Source organism: Henckelia pumila, chromosome 4 (genome assembly GCF_033568475.1).
Source record: "Henckelia pumila isolate YLH828 chromosome 4, ASM3356847v2, whole genome shotgun sequence".
In the NCBI taxonomy this organism is placed as follows: domain Eukaryota; kingdom Viridiplantae; phylum Streptophyta; class Magnoliopsida; order Lamiales; family Gesneriaceae; genus Henckelia; species Henckelia pumila.
Window position 1 is genome coordinate 17553893 of NC_133123.1, and position 7471 is coordinate 17561363.

Below are 7471 nucleotides of genomic sequence, written 5' to 3' on the forward strand. Positions count from 1 at the left end.
ATTTTTTAATGTATTGACAATATTTGAGGAGTTGTACAGATAAAAATATTTGAGCTAATCGTTAGTTAAATGTAATTTTTGGTAAAACATTAATCGCTAAGTTGAGCATATATATATATATGCTCAACTTAGCAAAAATATTTGAGCTAATCGTTAGTTAAATGTAATTTTTGGTAAAACATTAATCGCTAAGTTGAGCATATATATGCTCAACTTAGCGATTAATGTTTTACCAAAAATTACATTTAACTATATGCTCAACTTAGCGATTAATGTTTTACCAAAAATTACATTTAACTAACGATTAGCTCAAATATTTTTATCTGTACAACTCCTCAAATATTGTCAATACATTAAAAAATAGTTAATTATTGTACATTTGTACTCCCAACAATATAGACTTGTATTAAATGCAACGGTAAATGGTAAAAGTAAAGGGAGAATAATTGTATTATGGAGTTGAAGTTTTCAAGAAAGTGCGACTTTTGTCCAAAAAAAAGATTACCTTTTTCACCCAAATTTTTATTGATCCACTGCAGTCTACATATATGTACACGTACATGTGTGTGCATGTTGGGTGGTGGATGTGCGTGCCATCATTATAAATATGTGCCAAATCTATTCTTAGCAGTGGATCTTCCAAATAGATTCTGTTTATTTCTTTGTTTAGCAAGTTTATATATATATATATATATATATATATATATATCATGTCCACCTAATGTGTTCAACATGAAAGGGTATTCAATCATTGGATGTGATGAATTGTGCATCCAATATGATGAATTGTGCAGCCAATAATATCACCTTATAGTGGGCACATTAGGTGAGCATGATAAGTGATCGCAGCTAGCATAACAAAACTATATCAGTTCTGCTATGGTTAGCAACCACCGTGAGAACCCGTTAGCACCACTGATGTGGCATCTTAATAGGTGAACGTTACATGAGTAGGTGCTCACAAAAATTCTCACTGTGGTTGCTACTTGCTCACCATAGCAAATCTCTCTAGCCATATTTGTATATATATATCGAACTTCTTTAATATGTTCAGGTGAACAATTTTTTTTTATATAAAAACAAATGACACTGCAAGTTGGGACGTCCAATAGTGGAGCCAGTATTAAAAAAAACTTCCTAGACTAAAATTTTAAATTTCAAAATCTTTTATTTTTTTGAACCGAGTTACTCAGGCTGATATCAAATTAATCCAAAATTATATATATAAAAATTAAAAAAATTGGGTCACCAAGGTAATATCAAATTAATCCAAAATTTTATAAAATTTATGTATATAAAAATAAAAAAATTAGGCCACCCCGGCTAAAGCCCGAGTGATCCAACATGTGGCTCCGCCACTAGGGACGTGATAAGTGAAATTTATACACTTAATTTACGTATGATTTGACTTGGATTTTGTGATGTGATTTTATGCATATTTGTTGTTGTTTTTGTGATTTTTAAGGATTGGAAGTTAAGTACCGAGATGAGGTGAAAAAAGAAATTACGGAGCAGCAAACTTTCAAAAATTATCGGAGATGCTAGAGAAATCAAAATCCGATCTCCACTGTTCAAAATGAATTTTAAATTTTTTTATAGGTGCTGTCAAAATTTCAACTCGATCCGACAGCTAAAACTTCGGGTATGATTTTAAAAAAAAATGGTGCGCAGATGGTGAAATGGAAGGCAACGTGTAGCGCCCACGCCCTGGCATCGAACAAGAAGCGCCTCTGTGCTATGAACAAGAACAGCAGCGCTACATTGACGAATAGGCAGCGCAGCTGCGCCCTGGAGAAGAGAAACACAGCTAGCGACTCAGCGCTTGGAATGAAGAGATGCAACGCCGAGTGTTCGAGAGCAAAGTACAGCAGCGCTTGAGAAGAGGGCAGCAGCGCTGCTGCTGCATGCACAACTAGGAAAGCAGATTTTCAGAAATTGAAAATTCTCGGACTTGTTGGGCTTCGAGGAAACATAAAAGGAGGATGTTGAGACATAAACAAGCTGGGAAGGACGGCCGCATATATATCAGCAGCACACCACACACACACAGAAAACTCACGCACACAGCAGCAACAAAGAGAGAATACGAGAGAAAAGCTGCACGTTAGAAGTAGAGTTTTGGACATTCAAAACACTCGACTTTGTGGGCTTTCGTCGGGCTTCGAGAAGAACTCTACCCTATATAAAAACACACACTCACGCACAGATTTGGAGGGCTGGACGCGGCACAAGACACACACAGATTTGACAGCAGCAACGCACGAGATAGAGAAAGGAAGGAGAGAAGAAAGCTGCACATCTTGAAGAACTCGTAAGCGAAGAGAAATGATCGAAGACGAAAGATGCATGCCTTTGTTTCTCTTTATCTTTACTTCTTAAATTATGGAATTTAACGTCTAAACTCTTAAACATGATTTGTGTTTATTTAGATTGCATCATGAACTAAACTTTTAAGTCTAGAGGATGATATAGCTTGGTGGAAACAACTTCTATGACTCTTTAATTTATTGAATTGAATTCTTTTAATTTAATTGTGCTTTCTAGAATTGACTGTCTTTCAGTTACCTGATCAATAATTGAATTATCATATTTATTTAAAATCGGTGCTCGTGAGAGAGGATTTTAAATAGGATCATTAGAAAATATACTGTTAATATATTTATAGCTCGGGAGAGTGTATAACTTTAATAGAGCTTGTGGAAGAATATCGTTTATCATATATCATTAAGCTTAGATTTTTAATAGGAATATTGAAATCAAAGTTTATTTGATACATTCTATTTGTTGCTCGGGAGAGGGAAATAGAAATACTCAAGTGTTCTTGGCTATTAATTAAACGAAATAAATTCATGAGCATAAATTAATTAGAAGTAGTCGTTGTCAAAACTAAGTGAAATCAAATCATCTAGATATTTTCTATCATTGATTTTCTCTCGTGTGTTATTTGCTCATTAGTTTTCTTATTTAATTTTTTTTGAATTTGAAAAAATCTCATTATTAATTTTCTAAATAAAATTTAGCATATTTTAATTACAAGCACTAATATAAATTTCAAGCATACTCCTCATGGGAACGATACTTTATTCATCATTTATTAAAACTTGTCAATCATGCGTTTGCGAGCAAGAAAGTATGCAACAGGACGCATATGTTTCCTTGCACACTAGTGTGCAGGGTAACACGAGCAGATTTTTTGTGAGACGGTCTTACAAATTTTTTCTATGAGACGAGTTAAGTTGACCGACCCTTATCTAAAGACTAAAATCAAAAATAATATTTTTGACATAAAAATTATTAATTTTTATGGGTTAGATTGAATAAGAGATCCATCATCTTATAAAATTAACATGTGAGCTAGATTGTCTCATAAAATTTTTTGTTGGATAAAAAAAAACAGAGAAAATTCTCGGTTTAGCCCCATTTGTTTTTGGTCTTGCCCGGTTTAGTCCCAAATTAATTTAATGACCCGATTTAGTCCCAAACCTTCACTATTTTATACACCATTAGTATTTCCGTCAATTTGACGTTAAAAAATGACAGAAGCGTGAAAAAGCCCCAAATCAAAATCCCTATCTCTCTGCCTCCACCACGCACGGCCCTAATTCCAGAATTCCAGAGCTTCGAAGCTCACCGTTCGTTCGATTCACCGGTCCTTGCAAGGTCAAGGTAAACATGAACACTTATTCCTCGAATCTATTTTCAAATTTTCTTCCTTTCTTCTGTTTCATTATGGAGCAGAAAAAGTAGACAACAAATAAAAACGGACCAACGTTTTTAGCGCTAATGAATTATCTTCTATTGTTGACAGGAAATAAATACTACTCAAGTTTTTGGGCATAAAGGCCAGAAAATATCATACGCAATAGGAATGAGCGAGTTCAGAAACGAATGGTCAAATTCATGGAACATATACAGCAGGCCAAGTCCCAGTCCATCTCAATCAGATGCTCGGTTCTTGGAATTTCATACATTTAGAACTAGTGCTAATTTTTTCTTGGTTTAAGGTCTTTAATGCTATATGAAATCTGAGTATTCTTGGAATTATACTGCTTTTTTTTATTTTTCCTTTTTCACTTTTGTAGTGGCCTCTTGTATTGTCTTGTCACCTTATGCGAGTTTGTCGTTTTTTATGCCAAGTTTATTGAAAAGCTCTTGTCTTCTATTGTTGTGGATCATTGCAAATTAGCCTACACAAATCTTTTGTACCTACATGGCTTTAGTTCTTATTCCAAAGTTATTGCTATTCCATTCTTGAGTTCTGGATTTCAAGAAATATTCTGTCATGGAGTCAATGGATTGTATAAAGGTCGAGCTATATGACAGTGAAAAATCAGTTGTGTTTATTTCGGTTTTTTTGGCCATTATTGCATCGATGGTTTAGTCCTATTTTCACGCAAATTAATCTTTTCTCAGATGGGTTGATGTGTAGTGGATTTTAGTAAAATGCTAGTTGTATCTTATTAAAGCTGTTGTATTTAGTTGAACCATTTAGGAAGATTAATTTTAATATCCCTCTTATCTGAAATGTGTAAATTTCTGGGTGTCAGGGTAAAAAGATGCTTTGATCTTGAACTGGTGAAATATTCTATTTCTACTCATTCTCAAGCCATCTTATTGAGGCATTTGAATGTTTGTTCAACCTGGTGGCATCAAGTACCTCCATTTATATAACAGTATTTGGCCTTTCTTGTCAATGTCTTGTGACATCATGATGACCGTGGTATTACCATACAAGATGGGAGAGGTTTTAGTCGCGTGACAAATTTAGTGGTGCTTCTCACAGATCATTCTGGAGCAGAGATGAAACATTAAAAGCTTTTCGTGCATATATAGAGAAACCACACGCATCTACATCATTCACATCTCGCGAAGAAAGTTCTCATGCTACTTCTAACGCATCTTCAAACAGAAAATCCAATGATGATGAAAAGTTAGCTCAACTAAAGGATTTAGTTTTAGATTTAGAAAATGAGAACCGCGATCATGTATTTAGATTTAGATATCCTCCTGTATATTTGACTTGTATTTGTAGCGTTCTTTCTATAACTCAAGACTATGTAATTTTATTGTCTACTCGGAAAAATATTTCGATTTCAGCAAACCGGTGTTTTATTTCCAGATTTGGTAATGAAGACCATTTCCTAGTGCTGCACATAAACACAGAGGCATAAAAAACCTATTAAACAAAAACCTATTTATCAATATGACTGCTTCAAAATCTTACAACCATGAAAATATATTCATGTATTGTGGAACTGAATGGCATGAACATGTAGAAGACATGTGATGAATTAACATAATCATGGCAATGGCAATTGCTTATAGCCATGAAAATATATTCCTGCTTCAAAAGCCATTTGCCCTCATTCAACTTACCTTTTATTTAACTTTTCACAACATGAATTAACAGAACCATGGCAATGGATATTGAAATGATTAGCATAAAAAAACAGTGTTCCATCCATGAGTTGAGAATTGAGATATATCCGGATAGAAGTGGTCCCATAGCACCACCACCTACAGAGCCAGTGCCATCTATCATTGCTATGACAGTGGCTAAAGCAAGATAATTCCCCTTACCTCTTTGCAAGCAACTAATTCATCATGAAGCAGAGTAGGCACCTCAGTCGCTAAAGTTCAATGCACCTGAAACTGGATTCCTGAAATCCAGCTTGGTACAGTATACAAAACTCAAACCCATGCAGCAAAACGTATGACCGCCTCACCGATAAATAAGGCCAGATCAACCCCCATCGACAATACACAAGTCAAAGGCAAAAAAACTCATAATTCAGCAATGAATAATCGAACAAAAGATATAGAAAGTTCAAACTTTATAAATATTGTTATATCATTAAACAAGGCTCGGAGCCAGTCACAAAATTAGGAAATTCTTCGATAATCCCACAAACTTGATGCAAAGGAGCACCTAAGATTTCCCCCATAGATCAACATAAATACTAACATGTTAACTAATTTAGAGCTCCCAAAAAAAGATTTCTTGAGCATATATATGGAATCCATGGAGCCATATGCCAAAAACAGAGGTAGTAGTAGTAGTAACTCATACCACCATTAATCAGCTTCCTCCCTCAAGATTTGTTGTTGAAGACGATGACTGTCCAACTCTGCCTCGAACACATGTGGAAGCTCAAAGTCATGAGACTGTTGTGAAGCTAACGCCACTTTTTACAAAAGCAGGTGTATGTAGATTGGTTAACCTATACCGATACAAAAATTAAAAACATAATCACGTCAACCATGTCACTTGAGAATATTAAATTAACTATTTTAAATAACTTACATTTATCGAAGATATTGAGCATGAACTCCCTTCAATATTAACCCCGACTTGTCGTGCTCTCTTCACCTGTATATAAGTACACGCAACAGAAGAATTCTTAAACAAGAAAAAAATAATGCAATGAAAATCATTTTTTTTATACCTGTAGTTTTTTTTCCTAGTATTGCTTTGTTGTGTCATGGAATCTTGTTGTACCGCTCCTTGTTGTTGGTCGTATTTAGTTTGGTTACAAGTCCTTTTGTTATGCCCAGATCCACCACAAAGTTTGCATTTGGTGAATTTATTTACACCTCTCAGTTTATTTTCAGAAGGAGGGGGCTCATCAGGTGCTCTTCTTCTTAATTTTGTCGGTCTTCCAACTTTCTCTTTGTAAACTGGAGGCAATGGAGGTGCCAAGTCACATTGAGGCCACAAGTCTGGTCCATTGACAGGCATGATTCTCGCTTCATAACACCTTCTATATGTCTGTATCAAATAATAAGGATGGACATACGTCTCTGGATCATATTTTTTGCACCAAATGGCACATACAACGTGCTTGCAAGGAATCCCTGTCAAATCATATTTCCTACAACTGCAAAACCTGCTCAATAGGTCAACCGAATGCTGATCACGTCTATCATCTACTCTCGTTATTTGGTAATGCATTTCATCTGACTTCATAGGGGAATACCTAATAGCCTCCACATAGACCTTTGACAGCACATCTCTGATCTTTGAACAAAGCCGACCTATCAACTTTTCAGCTCTTTCTCTGTTTTTTTGAAATCTGCCCATCAAAAGATTTCGTATTGTTTCAAACATCTCAATTATCGGCTTCTCCCTAGCATCTAATATGAAGCTGTTAAAACTTTCGCACATATTGTTCAACAATATGTCTGATTTAGGAGTGGTGCTGAAATATGCCTTGGACCAGTGGTTTGCAGGTTTTTTTACCAGCCATTCATGCGCTTTTGCATCAATTTCTTTCAACTCAGCCATGTGCACTTGAAATTCTTCAATTCTTGTCGCCTTTGCCGCTGCCCAAAATGCAATCTTAATTGCTACACTCTTAAATCCATCACGTTTCATGTTGCTTTCTAAATGTCTCACACAAAATCTATGTTCAGCATCAGGAAACAAAGATTCAAGTGCAGGAATCAAACCTTTTTGCTTATCTGACATAAA

General features: G+C 35.2%; 1 long non-coding RNA gene across 2 annotated transcripts; it reads left to right on the forward strand.

Moving 5' to 3' along the window:
• The first annotated feature begins 3528 nt into the window (after window positions 1-3528).
• Window positions 3529-5101, forward strand: LOC140866940 (uncharacterized). 2 transcript variants are annotated; one of them, XR_012145002.1, is made up of 3 exons: window positions 3529-3666; window positions 3809-4004; window positions 4548-5101. It is a non-coding gene; the product is annotated as an uncharacterized lncRNA (long non-coding RNA). The 2 variants fall into 2 exon arrangements; XR_012145001.1 differs by lacking the exon at window positions 4548-5101 and having other exon boundaries at window positions 3809-4245.
• Window positions 5102-7471: the final 2370 nt, after the last annotated feature.